This window comes from Pinus tabuliformis, chromosome 9, assembly GCF_031772625.1.
Source record: "Pinus tabuliformis cultivar Carrire ecotype Pingquan chromosome 9, CPIR1, whole genome shotgun sequence".
Lineage (NCBI taxonomy): Eukaryota > Viridiplantae > Streptophyta > Pinopsida > Pinales > Pinaceae > Pinus > Pinus tabuliformis.
The window spans coordinates 440,927,366-440,951,510 of NC_142307.1; the positions used below are offsets into that span (position 1 = coordinate 440,927,366).

General features: G+C 37.6%; 1 pseudogene; it reads right to left on the reverse strand.

The window, feature by feature from the left end:
* Positions 1 to 21,212: 21,212 nt before the first annotated feature.
* On the reverse strand, positions 21,213 to 22,060 carry LOC149149051 (ubiquitin carboxyl-terminal hydrolase 6 pseudogene; annotated as a pseudogene).
* Between the last annotated feature and the right edge of the window lie 2,085 nt (positions 22,061 to 24,145).

A 24,145-nucleotide genomic window follows, 5' to 3' on the forward strand; every position in this document is an offset into this window, starting at 1 on the left:
AAGCTGGTCGGTTCTCATTTTCAATGGGTCAATTCTCAATTTCAATTTTGTCGGGTTGCTCAATCAATCCCATCTGGTAATTCGCCCCTGGTTATTAAGTCAATCCCATCTGGCGATTCGCCCCTGCGTGGGCAGTAATGTTTTGAATCCTCCTCCTGAGGCTCCAATGGGAGCCCGCTGATGTTTATTTCTGGTTCTGCTTATATGGTCTGGTGCTGCCCCTGCGTGGGAGCGTTATATCAGTGCTTGGTCTGTTTTGTTTTGTGAAGGCTTTCCCGGGAGGGAGACCTCAGAATTTGGTTTTTGGTTCCCAGCGAGCTATCAGAAGCCCTGGAAGACTCGCCTCACAGTTTGTAATTTTCACTTGTACAGTTAATATATGAATTAGATAGCTTTTACGTAGAAAAAAAATAAAAATTTTAAAAACAAAAATAAAAAATTCAACATAATTAAAATTAAAACTATAAATAAATAAATAAAATGAAATAATTAAAAAAAAAAAAAAAACATTTTAAGAAATATATATATATATATATATATATATATATATATATATATATATGTGGGGACCTATCACCTAGGTGACCGCGGGGGTTGGGCCCTTGGTAAGCTGGGAGTCTCCCGCAACTTCCCGTCTGCCTAGGGCCTAGCCCCTACACCTACTTGGGTAGGGGGAGGTCAATTCCAGGAATCGACCTCCCCCAACCCAAGTGGATGTGGGGGTTGGGCCTTGGGCGGGCGGGGAGCTGCTCGGAGCTCCCCACCTACCCAAGGGTCGAGCCCCCAGGGCCACATAGGCGGGGAGAGGTCGATTCCCGAAATAAAACCCCACCCCGCCCAGGTGGCCCTAGGGGCTTGACCCTGGGCAAGCGGGAAGCTGCTTGTGGAGCCCCCAGAAACCACCTGGGCGGAGGGAGGTCACGCAGATCCCTGCGCACCCAAGGGCTGAGCCCCTGCGACCACCTGGGTGGGGAGAGGTCAATTCCAGGCAGCTCCCCACCTGCCCAGGGTCGAGCCCCCACGGCCACCTGAGCGGGGGGAGGTTAATTCCACGCAGCTCCCCACCTGCCCAGGGTCGAGCCCCCACGGCCACCTGAGCGGGGGGAGGTTAATTCCACGCAGCTCCCTACCCGCCCAGGGCTGAGTCCCTGTGGCCACCTAGGCGGAGGGCGATCAATTCTATGAAATTGTAAACAATTTTTAATAATGACGTTAAAAATAAAATATCATGACTGAAAATCCTTAAAATTCCTATTATAGGCATGATATTAAAGATAAAATATCACGTCTCCTTAAAATTCCAACGATTTTTAGGCATGGTATTAAAGATAAAATATCATGTCTCTAAAAAGCCTTAAAACTCCAAGGATGACATTAAAACTAAAATATCACCTCTATGAAAAGCCTTAAAATTCCAAAGATTTTCACTCATGGCGTTAATAATTTTTTTTTTTTTTAACAGAATCGGTTACTTTTGTATTATAAAAACTCAGAAGCATAGTTCTAGTACATAGATATTGAAAGTTTGGGCGAAGAGGATCAAAACTGGGTGCGCAGACCCATTTTCCTCATTTCTACCTCTATGATAACTGAAAGTGAAAAGGAAACGGCTATATTGCCGAACAAAAGCACCACCTAACCAACAGAATTTACAGTCCATAGATTCTAGGGAAGTTTCTGGGTGACCGAGTCATCGGGGAGAGGATCTTTCCTGGCGCTGGCTTTAGTTGAGGCCTCAGCTTGATAGCTCTGGGAAAGGGCTCTGATATGCTCAATGGCTTCCTCCAGATGGCTGCACCTTCCTTTCAGATTTTCTATTTCTTCTTTTTGCTTCTCCAACTTCTTCCGCTTCGATCTGCTATCAGCTTCATAATCGTCTTTTAGATCGTTGAAGTGCTTGACAAATCTGTTAATCATGATTGTATGTGTTTTGCACATAGTGCACTCTTTGTTGAAGATCCTGTCTATTGGATTGATTGCTGGCTCCTGAGCGTTCGGCTGGTCTTGTTGATTCGCCATGTTGCTGGACAGGATGAGAGAGTCTGTAATATGAGAAAACAGGTGGAAATCGGGGAGAAGGGAGATAGCGGGAAGGGAGGCGGTATTACAGAGCAGGTGGATCAGATATGTGAGGAGCGTAGAGCGCTGGGGATTGAGGTGGATGGGTAGCAATGGAATACGGGGAGCTCTGCAGCGGTCAAGAAACAAAATGTCAGCAATAGTTAAAACAACAGAACATATACCAGCAGTTACCAAGAGCAAGGAGCGGAGCTCTGGATCCCAATGAGAGCTGGGAGCTTCAGAGTGATGCCATCGCTTGGTGAGAGCGCATAGAAGATGCCTTGCGGAGCCGCGAACTGTGGAGTCCCTGAGGTCCAAACTGCAATATATAGAAGGAGAGAAGCTCCTCAGAAGCTTAATCCAGTGCTGAGAGGATCTGATCTTGGGAGGATTGAGATCCTCTGAAATGATTATGCTACTGTCAAGGAGCGTGCGAAGGGGATGGGCTCGATCACGCAGCCAGAGAATGACTGCGCTGGACAGAAGATAATTCATGGTGAGATAAAACATAATGATGTGTACCGAGTCATGGGGGCGGTTTTGTCTTCTTTGGTACCAGTTTGTGCAGTCGAGGAGATTTGGGGAAGGGAAGGGAGATTTGGGGAAGAGCCTGATACGATGGAAATGATGCCTGAGGTGACTGATGTTCTGGAATGAGGGGATGGGGAAGGGCTGCTTAGGGTATATCTTTTTCATAAACTGCATCATTCTCTCTGACCTGGCCTGTCTGTCTGCTTGTAGCTTTGTTAGCTTGTTCATCAGCCTCCGTGTTGTTTCCTCTTAGCACATGCTTGAAGGTGACTCCGCTTAATTTCCTGATGTTTTCCATTATCCTGCTTTTGATGTTGTTCAAGGCCATTTGCTTGAAATCTTTCCCTGAGGTCATGGCCGCTATGATAATGGCAGAATCTCCCATAATAAGAAGTTTTTGGAGGCCGAGTTTTCTAGCGATAGAGATCCCCGGGAGGAGGCTATATGCCTCTGCCTTATTATTTGACATGGAGCCTAATCCCCATTCATATGTCACTATGGTTTTTCCTTGAGGATCTCTGATGATTCCACCAGCTCCAGCTTGGCCCGGATTATTTTTTGATGCCCCGTCAAATTGGAGGGCGGGTCTCCTTTGTTTTTGTATCCAATTTCTGACTTCTTCCTTGGTCCCTCTCAACTTCCAATCCAAGGTTCCTTTTCCTGTGTTTACATTTTTTTTAGTTCTTGTTTCATAATTGAATTTACTCACCCACTCTTTTACTCTTGTATCTGTCGATTCCGAGCCTATCTGGGTTATTCCATTTGCTTCAATGGTCTCTGAAATGAGTGCGATCGCTTTAGACAAGGTGCTAGAGATGTTTGGTTTCTTGTTATTGAATATGCACTTGTTCCTGGCGATCCATATCTGCCAGCATAGATTTGGGGGTATACTATTCCACGACCTTGTAGCTAGGGTCTTACCTTTTTTGTTTTGGGGGAAACTTTTTTCCCAATTTTTCTGAAGGAGAGTAATCTGGTTGGGAAGATCACCTATGATTAGAGGACTGGTGATGAGTTTCCAACAAGATCTTGCGAAAGGGCACTCTATAAAAAGATGGTTGCTACTTTCCTCCGCTGCCCTGCACATGCAGCAGATTGAGGGGCCATGAATGCCCTTCTTCCTGAGATTTTCCGCAGTGAGAATTTTACCATGGAGAAGGGTCCAATTGAAAAGTTTTACCTTTGGCAGGCATTCAGTTCTCCAAGTTGCTTTGTGAAGAGGCCAGTTGTTTATTGCTGAGGCATTTTGGAGTGTTTTATAGCCCTCTTTGACCGTGTAGCTGCCACCATTGGGGTCCCATACAAATTTATCATCTGACATTCTGTGCGTGGGAGCTGAGCCTATGAGTGAAGTCTTATGATCCAGGTGGATATTGGTGGCCACCTGCCAAGTCCACCTGGACCCCCACCATTGTCTTTCTCAGCATTTTCAGTTTCCTTAATTGTAGCACAACTTACTATTTTTAGCAGTTTTTCGGGTCCTGAACTTCCGGAGCCGTTTTGAGGCCCTAAACGACGTTTTTTGGGGAATCCGGGGCAACACGAGTCCATGGAATGGACTCGTGTTGCCCGTTCCAACAATGATAGTGCTCGGATAGATCTTTCTAATGAGCTATTGTACGCGTCAAACGGAGATCATATGCCAAAGTTACGACCCCGGGAAGTTGATGTACCAACTTACCCCCAAACAGGGCCCACAGTTTGGCGTTTCATCTCCTAGGGTTAGGTTTTGGAATGTTAAGGGTTTTTCCATTGTTTCTCAACAATAAATAGGCCTTCGAGCCTCATTGTAACACAGTTCAGAGGCATGTAGCCATCACATCTCTTCTCAGAGATAAGCTACCATCGCCCTAGCTAGTTTATTTCCATTTCTGTTTGTAAGCATATTTCAGTATTTTCCATTAATGAAATGAAGTATTATTTCCGCTGCATCTTTGTGTATATGGTTATCTCTGTAATTTGTTGCGTTCCTGTTTAAATCCGGATCAGTGGTATCAGAGCGGTCTGCTTTTTCTCTGTTTTTCTTTGCATGTCCCCAACAAGGTCGGGATATAAGGAGTTAGGGCTTGAACTGGTTGAACCTTTGCAAGACCAGCCTCACAAATCCCGACGGCCTCCCATGGTGGACGAGAAGAAAGACGAGGGGGCAGGAGATCCCATCAAAATCTTGCTTGAAGAAGAGCTCGAGCGACAATGGAACGCGATGATGGACAACTTTGCGCAGATCCTTCAGCGGCTACCCAGAAGCGGCGCATCGGCTTCCAGCAGCTCCTCTGGAAACGCCACACCCTTTAAGGTACAAGTTAATTTTGAAATCCCCATATTCGAGGGTCAGATAGACGCCAATGCCGTAGATAAATGGTTAAATCTGCTAGAGGGTTATTTTTCTGTTCATGAATTTTCGAGTCGGGAAAAGATTGTTTTTGCTCTTCTCAAAGCAGCCCCCCACGTCAAGGACTGGTGGGAAACCTACTGCGAGCAGAAGGATGAAAGTACTGGCTCACTATTTTTAGCCGCACCCACCTGGGATTCGTTCCGGGATGCCATCAAGGAGCAGTACTACCCTGTCGGAAGATATGAGGATGAATACATAAAGTGGACCACGCTGCGGCAGGGAAGGGACCAAGACGTGCCAGAGTTCACCAATCTTTTCCATACCCTTCGCACAAAGTTGGGTATCAAGGATTCGGAGCAACATTTGATACTCAAATACCGTGGCTGCCTGCACAAGTACATCCAGGAAGAAATACAGTTCCTAAACATCCCCTCGCTCGGCGCAGCATACCGGTATGCCGTCAAGGTCGAGCAGAAGTTTAAACAAAAGAAGCGAGATTTTGGATCTGCAAATCCAAAGCAGGGGAAAGGTGCCCCTAAACCACAGAACAAAGGAAAAAGCCAAGGCGGGACAGCCCAAGACAACCAGTCGAAGCTGCAAGCAAAGAGCAACGCCGCGAAGCCGAGAAAGGACACTGGAAAATGGTGCGAGTTCCATAAGAGCTCCACTCACAACACAAGTGAGTGTCGGGCCAAGCAGTCACTGGTGGCTGAGCTAAAGGTTTCAGAATCAGATGCATGTTCCGACTCTGAGTCAGAACCCGATAAGGGGTATGAAAAAGGGAAGCAGATCATTGATGCGGATCCCAGCGCCACTGTTGCTACCGCAAAGATCCAGAAAAATGAACCCGAAGATCCAGAGGAGGAGGAGCGTCTCTTCCACTCCCAGATGTGGGTAAAGGGCTCCCCGATATAGTTCATTGTTGATAGCGGGAGTCAAAAGAACCTCATTTCGGCAGAGGTCGTGAAGCGGTTGGGCTTACCGACCACAGCACATCCACAACCATACACCATTGGGTGGCTTCACCAAGGGCGAGATCTCCGCGTGAGCCAGCAGTGTCGCCTTCCATACAACATCAAGCCCTTCACGGATGAGGTATTGTGTGACATCGCTCCCCTTGAAGTTTGTGATGTATTACTAGGACAACCATACTTGTGGAAGCAACATGCTGTGTATGAATCAAGGCCCCGTGCTGTTATTATTACATTGGGAAATAAGTTGTTCAGGATACCAGAGGTAGCACCACCTGCCGCCATCTCTTTGATTACTGCAAAACAATGCAGTAAGATCATTTCCAAAACCAGGAAATTTGTTTTCCTAATGATACGCCCTCAAGGGAAGAAGAAGACAATGGTCGCGGCCTCCAAACAGGGTCCCTCTGCACAGCAGCTACAGATGGACAAGATTGTGGAGGAGTACGAAGACATCTTCACCTCCCCGGCAGGGGTTCCTCTGCACTGTCAAGTCAAGCACTCCATCGATCTGACCCCAGGTGCGCCGCTACCCAATGGACCAATTTATCGGCGCTCCGTTCTGGAGAACAATGAAATCAAGAGGCAGATTCAGGAGCTCCTGCAGAAAGGTCACATCCGTCCGAGTTCTTTGCCCTGTGGGAGCCCGATAGTGTTGGTACAGAAGAAGGATGGGATGTGGAGACTCTGTATTGACTATCGGGCGCTGAACAAGATCACTGTTCGTAATAGGTACCCGATCCCGCGGATTGATGACCTCCTAGACCAACTAAAGGGGGCGAAATATTTCAGCAAGATCGATCTGAAGTCAGGATATCACCAGGTACCAATTGAACCCTCAGATGTGTGGAAGACTGCCTTCAAATCCAAGGAGGGCCTCTTCGAATGGTTGGTCATGCCTTTCGGATTGACGAATGCTCCTGCAACCTTTATGAGGCTAATGGATTACATCTTGCGGCCATTCACCAACTCCTTTGTAGTAGTATACTTGGATGACATTCTGATCTTCAGCCAGAGTTGGGAAGAGCACCTCCACCACATCCGACAGGTTCTCCAAACACTGCGGCAACACAAGCTATGTGCCAATTTGGAGAAATGCACTTTTGGCATGACCGAGGTTCAGTATCTGGGATACATCATTGATGAACAGGGGGTGCATGTCGATCCAGCCAAGGTCCAAGTCATTCGGGATTGGCCCTCTCCAACCACTCTAACAGAGCTCCGCAGATTTCTAGGTCTTGCCAACTTCTACCGCAGGTTTGTGTTGGGATTTTCTCATATTTCTTGGCCCTTGAGTCAAGTCACCAAGGGCGGGGTGAAAGCAAAATTCTTTTGGTCTGAATCTCAACAGAAGGCATTCAGGGAGTTGAAGGATCGCCTCTGCACGGCACCAGTGCTCGCGTTACCAGATTTACAACAACCATTTGAGGTCGAGACAGATGCCTCTGACTATGCTATTGGGGCAGTCCTTACTCAACATGGACATCCAGTGGCATATCACAGTGAAACACTTTCAGACACAGTCCGGAAGTACCCCACTTATGATAAAGAGATGTATTCCATTGTACAGGCCTGCCGACAATGGAAGCATTACATTTTGGGGAAGGAAACGGTCATCCACACAGACCACCGACCTCTGCAGTTCATACAGACCCAAGGGAAATTGCAGAATGATCGCCATCAGAAGTGGTCTACATACCTGCAACAGTTTCACTTGAATATCAAGTATAAAAAGGGCAGCACCAATAATGTTGCAGATTGCCTCAGTCGACCACCGATCATGGCGCTAACCACCGTGCTCAACTCTTGCGGGCACGAGACTTCTGATTGGCCACTTCTCTACAAAAGCGACCCAGAATTCGGCCACACATACCAGACACTCTTGGAGGGTCGGCAGGTTGCAGATTTTCACCTCCAGGATGCCCTATTATGACACCTCGGTCACCTTTGTGTTCCTTCAAGCGAGCGTGCCAAGATGATTTGGGAAGCACACTACAGTCGGGCTGCTGGGCATTTCGGGGTCGAGAAAACAGTGGCAGTACTGCAAAACTATTTCTATTGGCCGAATCTTCGACAGGTTGGGAAGTACATCCGATCATGTACTGCCTGTGCCATTGCCAAACCGACCATTAAGAAGCAAGGCCTCTATACCCCGTTGCCTACCCCTAGTCGACCTTGGGAATCCATCTCCATGGATTACATGTCAAGCCTTCCTTCCACTAAGCATGGAAATGACTGTGTTTTTGTGGTCGTCGACAGGTTCTCAAAGATGGCCATTATGATGGCCTGCAAGAAGAATATCACAGCAGAAGCCACTGCTAAACTCTTCTTTGAACGAGTGTGGGTGCACTTTGGGATCCCACAGTCTATCATCTCAGATCGGGACAGTCGGTTTCTCAGCACCTTTTGGTCCAGTCTCTGGTCAATGCTGGACACCAAACTCACGAAGTCCACAGCCTTCCATCCTCAAACTGATGGCCAGACAGAGGTTGTCAATAGGATGATTGTGCACATTCTGCGCATGTATAACTCAAAGCATCCACGCACATGGGACGAGAGCCTCCCCTACGTTCAACACAGCTACAACTGAGCTCTTCACAGCTCCACTGGCCATAGCCCTTTTCAGGTGGGTTTGGGATTCCAGCCACTATGCCCCATTGATGTGGCCATGCCACTTGCAGCTACTCACATGAATTCAGCTCATGTCCAGTCCGAAACAGATAAGGCCACCAGCTTCATTGAGCGCATCCAACATATTCGCCAGCAGGTCCATGACATTCTTGAGAAATCAAATGCCAAGTACAAGCATCGACATGATCAACATCGGGTGCCACACAAGTTTCAGGTGGGCGACAAAGTCTGGTTGCATTTGCAAAAGGAACGTCTTACTGGAGCCTATCGGAAATTGAGACCACTCCGATATGGTCCTTACACCATTACTAAGGCTATGGGAGACAATGCATTTGAGCTCAGCATTCCCCCATTCCTTGGCCTGCACCCAGTATTCAATGTGGACCGCCTTCGGCCATACTTTCCACCATTGCTAGACACATCCGACATTGCAGAACAGCTCAAACCCACAGAATTAAATCCAGATTGCATGGAACAAGCTGCAACTGATCGGATCATGGACACACAGATCAAGAACACTCGCCAACAGAATATCCAACTGTATCGAGTTGTCAAAGCGGGCCAACTCCTTCAGCAGGGCAAGTGGCTCACCAAGGAACAAGTTCAGCAGAAGTTTCCTCATCTCATGGAGGAGCTCAACGCAATGGGGACCATTGCTTCCTAAGGGGGGAGGAATGATCCAGGTGGATATTGGTGGCCACCTGCCAAGTCCACCTGGACCCCCACCATTGTCTTTCTCAGCATTTTCAGTTTCCTTAATTGTAGCACAACTTACTATTTTTAGCAGTTTTTCGGGTCCTGAACTTCCGGAGCCGTTTTGAGGCCCTAAACGACGTTTTCTGGGGAATCCGAGGGCAACACAAATCCATGGAATGGACCAAAAATGATAGTGCTCATATAGATCTTTCTAATGAGCTATTGTACACGTCAAACGGAGATCATATGCCAAAGTTACGACCCCGGGAAGTTGATGTACCAACTTACCCCCAAACGGGGCCCACGGTTTGGCGTTTCATCTCCTAGGGTTAGGTTTTGGAATGTTAAGGGTTTTTCCATTGTTTCTCAACAATAAATAGGCCTTCGAGCCTCATTGTAACACAGTTCAGAGGCATGTAGCCATCACATCTCTTCTCAGAGATAAGCTACCATCGCCCTAGCTAGTTTATTTCCATTTCTGTTTGTAAGCATATTTCAGTATTTTCCATTAATGAAATGAAGTATTATTTCCGCTGCATCTTTGTGTATATGGTTATCTCTGTAATTTGTTGCATTCCTGTTTAAATCCGGATCATCTTAAGATCAGCCCAGAGGTTCTTGAGATCATTAGGGAAAGTGATAGACCTCCAGCCTATCCAACAGTTGTGTTCCCAAAGAGAGATGTCATAAAGAGTCTTGAGATTTTCCTCTGACATCCACCGTTGCAGGGGCCTGAATTTAGGAAGCGCTTCCCTAGCCTCCGATCCCATTATTTTGTCCTCCCAGATGTTGATATCTCTGCCATTGCCCGGAACTCTTGAGATACAGGATTTGAATTGGGGAAGAGTTTTTTTTATAAGCTTCCAAATGGGTGTACACTGCCTGTCGATGATGGTTTCTGATAGGATATTGTTGTTGACCCCGTTCAGGTATTTCTTCTTGATGACTTCTGTCCACCAGGCTCCTCTCTCATTGAGAATTCTCCAGGTCAATTTGTAGCCCATAGCCATGTTTGCTAATCTTGGTATTCTAATTCCGAGCCCTCCTTTCTCTAAGGGAAGAATGACCTTGTCCCACTTTACCAAGCTGAACTTTTTTGTGTCTTGCTTTCCTCCCTGCCACAAAAAGCTTCTAATTATCAGCTCCATGTGCTTATGGATGCTGGCCGGGGCGAGAGTAATGGCAAATTGATATATTGGAAGAGCTGAAAGGATGGCCTTGATGAGAATTGTTCTGCCCGCCAAGTTAAGCCAATACACTCCCCAGCTCTGTAGCTTCCCTCTCAATTTCTCGATTAGCTTGGCCCAAATCTCAGTTTTAATTGATTCCTTGGCTAAGGGTAGCCCCAAGTACATAAAATGAGTCCAGTTCCTTTGAGCAGGGATTTCCATGATTATAGAGATTCTCTGGATTATGTGTCTGGGGACATTCCATGTGTAGATCATGCACTTGTTGTTGTTTAGCCTACCTCCAGAGGCTTGAAGGAATAGATCCAATGTTTTCTTGAACCTCCGGGACATAAGGCTTGAAGCACCTCCAATTAACAGTGTGTCATCGGCGAAAAGGGAGTGATTAATCCCCTTGGTTCCTCGAACTATATCTACCCCTGTTATTTCCTTTAACTTGCGCATATTCTCCAGGTGCAAGCTTAGAGTTTCAGTCATGATGATGTAGAGGAAGGGGGATAGCGGGCATCCTTGCCTCAAGCCTCTTGAACTTTTGAAAGCATTGTTGGGCCTGCCATTGATGAGAGGAGCTGTCCAATTGTAGGAAATACATTCCATGACCTTGCGGATGAAGAACTCAGAGATGCCAAATTTCTTTAGAACTGCCTGGAGGAATGAATGGTTAACCCGGTCAAAGGCGTTTGCCATATCGAGCTTGATGATCATGCCCCTTTCCTTTCTAGATATGCTGTTGTGAATTGCCTCCTGAATAAGAATGACATTATCCGTTATTTTTCTCCTAGGGACGAAGCCTCCTTGGTTCTCACTCATGGCATTAATATTATTTTAAAAAAAAAAATACCATTTAATTTATATTAATTTATCTTTGTTTTAAGTTTATCATATTAATAACAATTTATTAAATATAATATTTTTTTTGTATAATGTATTGAAGTCACTGGATAGGAAACACTTCAGTTATGATTAATGAACCTTACAAAACAAATGAAGTTATATGTGATTTTGGAGTTTTTACAGTCTACGCTAAAACATTTAATTTTTTGGAAATTTGAGTAAATATTTTATTTTTAAATAATTTTAAGATTTTGAAATTTGCAAATTTGAAAATTGTTATATATATATATATATATATATATATATATATATATATATATATATATATATATATATATATATATATATCTTTTGAATTTAATAAATCAAAACTAATAAACATATTAAAGACTATGCAAAAAAAATTATGCTAACAAAGCACACCATCAACAAAAAATTGTTCTCCAATTATTATTTCTACATATTTTTTATTTTGACATATATATCCATTCAAATGTATTGATAATATGAAAACATTGAAAAAATAAAAACTAAAAAACAAATACAAAAAAAAAAAAAAAATTAAAGAAATAATAACAAGTAAATAAAAATTTATATTAAAACAGAAAATTAAATAAAAAACCATGGCCTCATATATATGACAAACAAAAACATAAAATAAATGTTATTAAAAAAAAAAAGATATAAATATATATGATGATGATGATGATGATGATGGTTAACGTCCGCTGAGACCAAACATTGGTCTATTGGACCTAAAGAAACAAATTATTTATTTTGATTTAATATTTTATTTCTATGCTCAAAAAGCTTGGAGAGAAGCCTCCTGAACTCACTATAATTTTGACATTGTAAAAGGCTAGGAAGGTTAGTATTGTAACAAAGATTGTGAAACTGAGATCTAATGTGGTTGTACGTGGGGCACTCTAAGAGGAAGTGGTTTTCATCCTCGGTGTTCCTATTCTCACATATATGGCAGATCCTTTCCATCCATGGTGTTTTAGGAACTACCCAATGACCTGTTTCACTATGGAGCTCATGAGAATTCGTTCCAACCTTTGCTATATTAATTTTCTTCTTTGAGCTATTTAAAATAGAGAGATACTTTTGATCTTTTAAGGTGGGGTTGATGACCTTCTTATAGTAACTTAATTTTCTTTTAGCCGCTAAATCTTTCTCACACCACATTTTTCTTTGAACTTAGAAGTAACAATATCTTTAATGTTATTAATGTTTTGCAATGCATCATTCTCGTTGATCTCCCAATAGTTTAACCAGGCCCTTGTGTCTTTATGCCATCCCCGATTGAGCCTTAGGTGGTTTTGGCTGGAATTTAAAGCTAGCTTAGGAAGTTTATGATCGTCTATGTTATTGAGTTTGTGCTTGTACAGCAAAAACCTAATCCTAGCTAGGCTCTCAATAGGGGAAGACCTGCTTCTATAAGGAGAATAGGATAGGGTGTATTACTTTTAATTTTTAGGTTATAAGTTATAAAACGTTTATGGATTTGCTCAATCTTTCTCCATGATTCTCTGGAGATGTTGCAACCCCAAACCTCACAGGAAAATAATATAAAAAACATAATTTAAGAAAAGAATTTAAAAATTTGATAGAAAAAATAAATTAATAATATTCATGAGATAAATGCCCCCCTGGAGGAAGAAATCGAAAACGCAGAAACAGTAGTACACCAAGCAGAAACTAAGGAACAAAAGAATCAAAAGAGCCCACCAAAGGAGGAAGAAGAATACAGTAAACAGCTACAGCAAAACACACTTCAACCAATAGGAAAGGAAATAACAGGCACCAAGCGAACTCATGGATCAGAGGGATCCAAATCTGAAAAGGACATGCTCACTGAAAACCAGCTTTCCATCGTAATGGCCACCCCAAATACTGGAGGTTGGCGTAAGGTGGAAAAGAAGAAGGGGAAAAAAGAACCATAGTTTAACCTTCTCATATTTTTTATTTTTTTACTTTTTACTGTTCTCTTGTCTGCCTTGTATCCTGTGAAAACAGGTACAGGCCATATGCATATGCTATTAAGCATCTACAAAATGTAATTTTGTCATTATGAATAAAATTACGACTTTTTTCTACGGGAAAAAATATTCATGAGATAAATTTAAATATATATATATATACTAAAAAAAATTAAAAAAACACACAAACAAAACAAAAAACTTCAAAAAATATTTTAAATAATTAAAATAAAAGATAAAAAACCACCTAATAAAAAAAAATCAAATAAAATTAAATAATAATAATAGTATTTAAAATATAAATATAACATAATTGTTTTTTTTTTCAATTTATTTTTTTTAATGTTTTTTTTATAATTTGGATTAAAAAATAAAAGTTTTTTATTTTTTATTTTAATGGTTTTTATCGTATTTTTTTTAATGTTTTTATTTTATTTTATTTTAATGTATTTTTATCTTAATATTTTTTTTCATATTTTTCTTTTTATATATATAAATTTTTATATTGTATTTTTTGGGTCATGTTTTTTAATTTTTTTATGTTTTAATATATGTATGGATATATATGTCAAAATAAAAAATATGTAGAAGTAATAAATCTAGGAGAACATTTTTTTGTTAATGGTGTACTTTGTTAGAGCTAGATATGACATTTGTTTTTTTTAATAATATTTAATATGTTTATTAGTTTCGATTTATTAAATTCAAAAGAAATATAGTTTTAATATTAGATTATTATTATTATTATATATGAAAATAAAATTAAAATATATATATTTCTCAACAATGAAATATAGTTTTTAAAAAACAATTTACAAATTTCAAAATCTTAAAATTATTTAAAAATAAAATATTTACACATATTTCCAAAAAAAACCTCCAAAAACACATAAATTCATTTGTTTTGTAAGGTGTTCACTCATCATAACTGAAGTGTTTCCAGTAGCTTCAATACATTAAAAAAAAAACATTATATTTAATAAATCGCTATTAATATGATAAACTTAAAACAAAAATAAATTAATATAAATTAGATGGTAATATTTTTTTAAAATAATATTAACACCATGGCTGAAAATTGTTGGAATTTTAAGGATTTTCATAAAGGTGAAATTTTATCTTTAATGTCATCCTTGCAATTTCAAAGCTTTTTAGGAACATGGTATTTTATCTTTAATACAATGCCTATAGTAAGAATTTTAAGGAGACGTTATATTTTATCTTTAATGTCATACATATAGTAAGAATTTTAAGGATTTTCAGAGTCATGATATTTTATCTTTAATGTCATGCCTATAGTAGGAATTTTAAGGATTTTCAGAGTCATCGTATCTTATCTTTAACGTCATTATTAAAAAATATTGACACTTTACCAAAAAAAAAACACGTGTTATTCTAGACACCAACACTTTTCATTTTTAGAGTGTTTTTTGCACAAAAAAAAATGGTTTTTACTTCCATTTTTAAAAATTGTTGAAAATTTACCCAAAAAAATGGTTATTCCAATATCTAACACTTTTCGTTTTTAGCCTGTTTTTTCAATTTTTTGAGGTTTTTTATGTTAGAGTTCTCGTTTTGAAGTAGTATTTCTCTTTTGTTTGGTTACTTTATTTAATTTCATAATTAATCACAAAATTTATTTTCCTCTAAAGATATCTCATAAAATATAATGATTCAAAATCATCCCCATATAAATTATTATTTTTCCTCAAAAATTCTCAAAATTTTAGAGTATGAAACTTCACAAAAATAAATTACTACAAAAATCCCAATAAGACTCCTTTAGAGTATGAAACTTCATAAAAATAAGTTACTACAAAAATCTCAATATGGCTCCTTCAAAAATGATTTCAGGATTACTCACAAATTATCTCTTGCATAAACTATATCTCCAAAAATATAATGAGCCTAACACCTAAAAATTTTACGACCTGCACCATGATTTAAAACTCGTTAAAATAAGAGATATAAAAAAAAATCCATGACTCATTTAAAACTCATGGAACCATCAACCTGTTGAAATGTAGGTATAATAGTGTTCTTAAGTGATGACATCATATTGATCATTACAAAACAATGTGAAACCCTAACATATATTCAAATAAGATGATTTTATTGAAATAATTGATTTCAACATGTAAACATTGAAACATTGACAGCATAAAGAAACATTGACACCATAAAGTATACACATTTTTTTTTACCGCCAAACATAATAGAGCTTTATATACAAACGATACTAATATTTAATAACTAGATCTAGTGAGCATAATATTAAGATATGAAAATATTATTAATGTCATTGTTTCAAATAAAAACATTATATATATAATTTTTGCTAACAAATAAATAATTTTATATCAAAAATATAACTCTATTTTAATTTAAAAATAAATAAAAGTTTAAATATATTAAATATTTTTCTTTATTTATAAATAAAATTAAAAGATATTGAATTAATATTCATTTTCTCTGATGAAAATAAAACCAAAAATAAAACAAATTTTCTTTTTAAATTTTTAATTTAAAGGGTTGATGTATTTACTTTCTCCTCTTCCATATTTATATGTAAGTGGATTTACTTTCTCCATTTATCCTATGATAATTACATTTAATTGCATACTATTATGTTATAGATTTTCTTTTTTTGTTTTGGGAATAGAACATGAGTAAGATTCTTGCAAATCGATTCCAAACACCAAAATAGAGTTTATTTGTAATTTCAATTATAATCTGACATAACTTTGTACATCTACACAAATGAATTAGTAATATAGTAAAATTAAAAATATTTATCCTAGCCTTGAGCTTCCAATCTAGTGATTGGAATATAAATTGAAATATTTTTATATGTTATTGTAAATAGTATGTTATTATTAGTCCCTGCTTTCGACATGGCAGGGACTATAGCGATTTCTTGGTCGTTCACTGCTAATTAATTCATATTTTGACCAAAACAATTTTCCCTTTATTGCAGTTTAACCAAAGTTTTATGTTGGCAATTTCATTCACCAAATTTTTAATCAAAGTTTTTGTGTTCAACCTCTTATTGCAAACCTCACATGTCCTGATGCAAGAATGTTGGGACAACATTATTTTATACATAGTCCAATTGCAGAAAAGTTTTCGCGATATTTTATTCAAAGACCAATTGCAACAAAATTTTCATATATCCAAAGTTTTTTGGTATCTAAACTTTTCTAATGCAACATTTTTGTATATCAAAAGTTTTTTTAAGCACTGCTGCCCATTTTTTAATATCTAAAGCTAAAGCTTTCTCGTGCACTACATCCAATGCCCTTCCAAGGCCCTTTCCACATGACTATATACATCCAACACAGGTATTGTAAAATAAGCTCTAGATAGTGCAGAAAGCTTAAGTAGAAATCTCCATACCAATATTGAGATCTTCACATAACATGTGTGAATTTAGTCCCAAAGAGGAACATGGAATATGCAAGAATTGAATTCCTTCAATATGACCAAGGCAACAAGATTTTTTTTTAGATCTTCCTTCAAAATGATCAGCAAGCTAGTTTTTTCATGTTTGAGAAAGATGTATTGAAAAGTTTTACAACAGTAGGAGACGTAGAGCATTAACAACATACTATAAAGGGAAGCATGCAAGATGTAATAGCAAGATACAACATTATGTGCCATTTCAGACAAAGTTGTTTGAAATTCCAAGTTTCAGAGACAATCTTTTGCAATTCCAAATTTTGAAGTCCCTGTGGAACCTATGCACAAAAAAAACTTGCAGCTACACCATGCATAGTAAGTTAGCTTCTAATATGCTTTTATCAAAAAAAATTCATCTAAATATTCTCTCAAGCATTTTACAACAATTGTCTTTACCTTTTAATTGTTTGTACATTTAGAAAACAACTATTAAAAATAACCAAAGGTGTTGAGAAGCTCATTCCAGGTTAATATGAACATCTCAACCCACATGTGTTGTAGAGTCCCCTCCCTTAGTTGTATCTAGTTAATATATATGCATATTTTAAGAGCACAAAATATATGATAGATCAAAATTGAACTTACCATCTTGGCCATGTCATTGCAGAAGGCAAGTTGACAATTCTGGAGTTTGTTAAGCCAAAAACATTGAATAAATGAACAAGAAATGACCATGGCATGGCAGAAAATCAATAGAAAACCAACGGATTCTTTTACAAGAATATTTCACCAAACAATAAAAAATGCATTTGGTTTTTTTTTTTCAAATGAAGAAATGTTAAATATCCTACTTCCAATGTTGGTGTTGAGGAAAATTTATTACCTATCATTTAATTATCAACCCAGGGGTTCCGTAAAACTTGCGAAGCGTACGTGCACTGTAAATGCTCGAAATTAACTCCCAATTTAGATCAATCTAACTACGAAACAAAATAACAACAAAACAAATTCACCTATTTTAATGCAACAATCAATTCAAAAGAAATTATAGTACAATGCATGGAATTGAAATCTTAATCTACCACACTTGCAGGAATTGAAAAGCACGCCACTCTTTCAGAAATTAAATTGCATGAAATGAGATCTATTCTAAGGGATCATCTGTGCATTATCAAATCGGGATCCTATGAAATGAATAATCAAAACCATATGAAATGAAATGAAAACAAGAACAATCACTCTTAACCTCTCACATAGGAAAAGATATGAAAGCAAATCAAAACAATCACTCTTAACCTCTCACACAGGAAAAGATATGAAATCAATAAATCTTAATCTATGAAAGCAATAAATCTTAATCTATGAAAAAAAAAAATCACACATTATAGGTGGCCAATCCAAAAGCATGAGAGATGGCAAGTTGAGAGGCTCCCAGTGCAAGCGTTCATAATCAAAATGAACATCACTCATGAGCATGGTGCTAAATCTAAATTCCATTCAAAACATGAGTAATCTTAACTTTCCACCTGAGTATCTCCAACTTTACACATGCCTTTGAAAAGAGGAGGCTCTTCTATTTATACAAAAACGTAAGAAGCTACCTCATTAATGGAGGTCCACTATTCTCTCCCTAAATCCCTAGAAAATCTCATAGAGTTACAATTCAAATAGGTAATGATGAGAAACACAATCTCATAGAGTTACAACTCAAATAGGTAATGATAAGACACATATCCTCTTTGACCTTTATCCAAATCTCTTTCCATATCTTGAAGGGAATTTGAATTTGAGCATTGGAGGCCACATAAGGGTGCCTTGGAAGCTTCCAAATGACATACACATGTCATGAAACTCAAGCCACTTTTAAGTATTAGCAATTATATGTCATTTTTCTAAGTTTTAACCATAAATTCACTTAAAATACTAGAAATCATTAACTTTTGGAAAACACAAATGGAATCCATATAATTATGAAAATGGAGGCTAATGAAAGGTTATATGGTCATGGAGTTGCGACATCTGAGTGAAATGGTGGCAATAAAGGTGAAAGTAGATGATCTTTTGAATACATTTTGGAGGCTCTACTTACCCCCAACTGACGTTATTGCATGTCCTCATACAGTCTACTACATTTCTTAATCATGGTTTGCTTTTGAATGAACTTGGCTTATATCAATTGTCCTTAAACTTTGCATTTGACAATTTCATGTCTTTTTGAAAAGTATTCATTGTCATACATTGAATTGCAACATGTTTGGTTGGTTTTGTGTGACAACCAAATTTTAATTGGTATTGGTTCTTGTGTTTCAATGCCTGGTTTCTTTTTGTTACAGCAAGATTCATTGAACATATTTAAGAATGCATCTTTGAATCAACCATATAATATGCTCATCATTTAGTCTTTATTTTCAAATCACATAACTTTTGAACCATAATGCAATCATAATGATTAGGACAAGTATGTTAGGATGAAATGAAGTGAAATGGAATGAAGTGATATGAAGAGTGATCATAAATGGATGTCTCGTCCCCCTCTCTCGCCCTCCCCCCAAGTAAAGGTGTTTTCGGTTTTTTTTTAAATGAGAAAGGAAATATGGTGAAGTATTCCAGTATTTAAGGAATTCTATGATTAAAAGCTAGAAAAGAGCATACCTTTACTTACCTAGGAAGTGGACAAATTGTGCATATGTAGAGAATTTGTGGTTGTTGTTGGATCATGGAATAAAATGTAGAATTTCATCTACTTCTTGGTTGCATAAATGGTGGATGAGTTGGTGAAAGTGGATTCTTTATTTTTGCTGCTAAATCTATTGTATCTGCTACAAAATGCTAAAATGATATAGTCTTAACCTGCTACAAAACCCGATGGTACAATTCTAGTCATGTGAATAAATGTGTTGTTGTCGAACATGAAGAGAACTCATTGGATTACCGGCCATTAATGAATGTCATTAACCAATGCGAGGCAAACTCGCCATTAATTTCAACGAGTTCCAAGGTACCTAAGTACATCTTGCAAAGTGTGAATAGATGAGTTGATGTCGAGCCACTTGCAAGATCCAACGATCAAGGGACATTGATGTATTCCCATGATTATCGGTGAGAGAACTTGCTATTGATGCATGCAAGTCTCAAGATACTAATAAGGACTCTAGCCTTGAACCTAGATAATGTACTGTTGTCGATAGACCAAGACTTGTTAGAAGGGAGACATTAATGAATCTCCCATCATCTAACGCAAGTATGGAATAATGATTTTGGAAGGACTATGGATGGAAAATTTGCATCAAGCAGGATTTATTTAATGGAAAGGAAAATGACAAGAGGGTAAACAAGTGAACGGAAAGTAAAAGGACAAATCAACGTGTAAGCAAACTGAATGTCTCTATTAATGGGTTAATGAATGGAAATTATGGAAAATGTGAATGGAAAATATAAATGGAAACATGCGACTCTTGCAAGGAAAATGGTGACGACGATGTTTAGCGAAAAATGCTTGAATAGCTTGTGAGTTTGGAGAGGAAAAATGATGGCATTTATAAATAACAGAAATGGATTTAATTGGTTCATGTTTCTTGAAATTGGTCATAGAATACCAATCATGCATAATTGGCTTCCTTCAATTCTCCAATTGTCCTGGAACCTGAAAACAAACATGGTACTAACATTTCAATCAAACATAAGTGTGTTCAAAGAGAAGTTATCAATTTCTTTTTGATACATACGCTAGTAAAACAGGTTCATGATGTGTCTTTGTTTCAAATTATCATGGTTAGTCCAATTTCATAATTGCGATAATAAATCCAATTTCTAAAATGATGATATGCACAATTTCCTCACTCATAGCATTTCATAAAGATAAAAAAATATAATTTGTGAATGCTTAATGATTCCTGCGAAACAATCCTCAATAAAATATTCATCAATCGATCCTACAGATAAAGTGCGCTTACAGTTCTTCTTCTTTCCTGCATCATGCATTAGATACAACCAATAACAAAATTTTGAGCATGATTTCGACAATGTAAAAACTCAATCTTAATGAAATTCAATTTGCAATTAAGTTTAGTTAAGGTGAGCTATTGCGCTTTTATTCAATTGTTTTTGTCTCATGTTTTATGATTTTTTTCTTGCTTGGACGGGTGTGTAAGTGAACCATCACAACAAATTTTTCTCAATTTGCTCCAGTCATTAAATGAATTTCACATTAATTTTTATGACAATTTTCCATGACAATCTTCTTAAAAAATAATAAAACATATAATCTAAAAATAATGAAATATTTACAAACTAAAAAATAAAATAGATGTACATAACAAAAAAAAAACATATGTACAAACTAAAATATATATACAAACAAACATAACAAAAATCATAACAAAACCTATAACATAAATGTACAAATGTTATAAAAAACACTCATTAAAAAAATGTAACAAATCATAACAAAACATTAAAACATAATATATAACATTTTAAAAAAAAACACAATGTAACAAAAAAAAACATAACAAAAAACAACGTAATAAAAAAAACGAAATTTTCCATGTATAAAATGTTTCTATATATATATATATATAAAAGGTCAAACGTGTAGAAAAACGTTGAAGCGTTTGGAAAATGAAACGTGGTTTTGACTATGTAGCATTTGAAGAATGGAGAGGCGTTGCTGGAGTGGTTCCTTCAACTTCTCACATAGCCCATCAGAACATAAATCTAGAACATCCAACTCTAAAGGATAATTTACTGCCTTCTCGTTTGATTCTATTTTCCAAAAGAATCGTACAAACTGTATGGTTAAATAATTTGGCAAGGTGTTAATGCATGATTTCTTCAAATACACTGCATTACATCCTAATGTAGGAGACACCTTCTCTAGTTCAAACTTTAGACCATGTTTCACTGCTTCATGCAAATGGTTGACCTCATGAGAAATGTGACATTTTAACGAGTACACCAACTCTTTCTCCAAACTTTCCTCGCCACTTTCAGCACATCGAATCTTGCTTGTAGTCTTGATCCCAAATAAAGACTTCATAGATTCACTCGAATCTAGGGACTTGAGAGATGGTGACAGTGTATAGATAAGTTGGGTCCAGCATTCCTCTACATCCTATTACATAAATAGACCATTATGTTGCTGGGAAAACTGAGGATACTTCTTTCTCATCATCATCCAAAATTTCTTAGGAGCGACAGCTCTAGTGCTTCTATCCAGCTCACCAAATAAATCCCTAGTAGCCATAGTTAAAAAATGAGATGAAGGATCTAAATCGCTGCTCCTCCCAGAATATGTGTACTTCTGTAACTCTAACTTCAACTCTGGAACTGATGTAAACATTATACATTTGAATTCATATAGCATGTATTTCCCAAATTGAATAAACCAGCTGTGTGGCCCATAGATGTAGTCTTTTCTTCTTTAAAACACATTTTTATGCCCATGAATGCATTGGTTATATGATTGGGCAGCCACATGTAAGGAAGTTTTGTTACAGGAAGGAAGTTTTTCAGGGTTCGTTGCACACGCTTCTGGCTCTTCCTGTGCTGAAGGGAAGTTTCCAGTGGTGACTAAGGATTAGAACTACCACTTTAGATCCGTCAATCCCACCTAAACCGGTTCACTTGGTGAGAAGATCCGGAATAAGAAGGAAGGGTATCATGACGCAGTCAATTCCATCTCAGGAATGGGCAGTCTGTACTGCCTGTAATGAACGTGGCATGTTTTCATAAACGCACATTAGCGGAGTATGTTGGTGAAATGCGATGTGCCAGCTCCGAAGTGAAAACCTAGAAGGCCTAGATTTTGTTCATGGTGAAAAGCTTCCTGCAAGCTTCGCACCATTGCCAAAATTTATCGTTCTCCATTGGGCCTTTTCCATGCAACTAACTAAGATTCCTTCAAAGACCAGAGCCCTCAAATAGGCGCGTATAAGGGCCAAGCTAGAGCTCAAATTGCCCCAAACAATAAAACGGATCATAGCTATGGACCATCCTGGGCCAAACTAAAAAGAATTACCAAAGCAAATCCTGGTACGATCAAGAAGCCATTATTGCTTGTTTTTTATAATTTCCAGATCAAAGGCCCAAAAGGGCAGGTGATAAATATGGTCTCAGGAAGGCTGCATATGCTAAGGAGGAGGGAGGATCGTGATGGTTCTCTCTCTTGTGGGTGATATGGATCATATCAGGCTCGGTTGCAACTATGTGCCAAATATGCAGTGATTCAAAGCAATTTCAAAGCAAGATTTATATTTTTGTTTTATGATGAATTTTGGATTTCGACTCTAAGCTAATATATTTAATTTTACTTTTTTTACAGGTCACACGAGAACCTAAATTGTCAAAAAAAAAAATTTTAATAATTGATATTTTATTTAGAAATTTACATTTCCCTTGTTCAAATATATATATATATATATATATATATATATATTAATGAAAATCTAACATGAATTTTTTATTATTGAAAATAAAAACAAGCTTTTTTTGTTTTATTAAAAAAAATTGTCAACTTATTAAAAATCAAGAAAATAAATACAATCTAAAAATTCTAAATTCTAAATAAAAATGCAATCAAGCTTGATTTTACTTCCCTATTTTATCATATTTGAAAGTTTTTTTTTTAAAGTATATGAATGTTTCCAATGGAGCCATTTACAGATTAGACTTTCTAGAACATTCATATCCAAGTTTGCAAAATGTACTTGATTATGCATGAGGACATGAAAAAAATGTTTTAACCTTTAGATTTGCCACAAAGATTTCTTGAAGAACGGATTAATGTCGTGGCACAATCGTGTTTCGATTCCATTCCTCAATGTAGTCCTTGTGTTCTAAAAAATGTTTAATCTACATTCTAGATCCTTTGTTCATAAATGGTTAGTATCGAAAAAAAAAAAAAGAAAGAAAGAAAGAATATATGTGTGTGTGTGTGCAGCTAAATGATTTATACATCTACATGCTTTAATCATGCATGTAGGAAAAAACTGAAAAATAAACTCTAGACTGAAAGCTAGTTCCTGTGCACAATTCCCTAGCAACAACGCCAAAATGTTGAGGCAAATTAATTACCTATCATTTAATTGTCAACCCGGGAATTTCGTAAAACTTGTGAAGGGTGCATGCACTGTATATGCTAGAAATTAACTTCAAATTTAGATCAACCTAACTACGAAACCAAATAACAACAAACCAAATTCACCTATTCTAATTCAACAATTAATTCAAAAGAAATTATAGTACAGTGCGCGGAATTGAATCTTAATCTACCACACTTGCAGGAATTGAAATCTTAATCTACCACACTTGTAGGAATTGAAAAGCACACCACTCTTTTAGAAATTAAATTGCATGAAATGAGATATACTCTAAGGGATCATGTGTGCATTATCAAATTAGGATCCTATGAAATGAATAATCAAAACCACATGAAATGAAATGAAAGAAAAAACAATCATTCTTAACCTCTCACATATGAAAAGATATGAAAGCAAATAAAAACAATCACTCTTAACC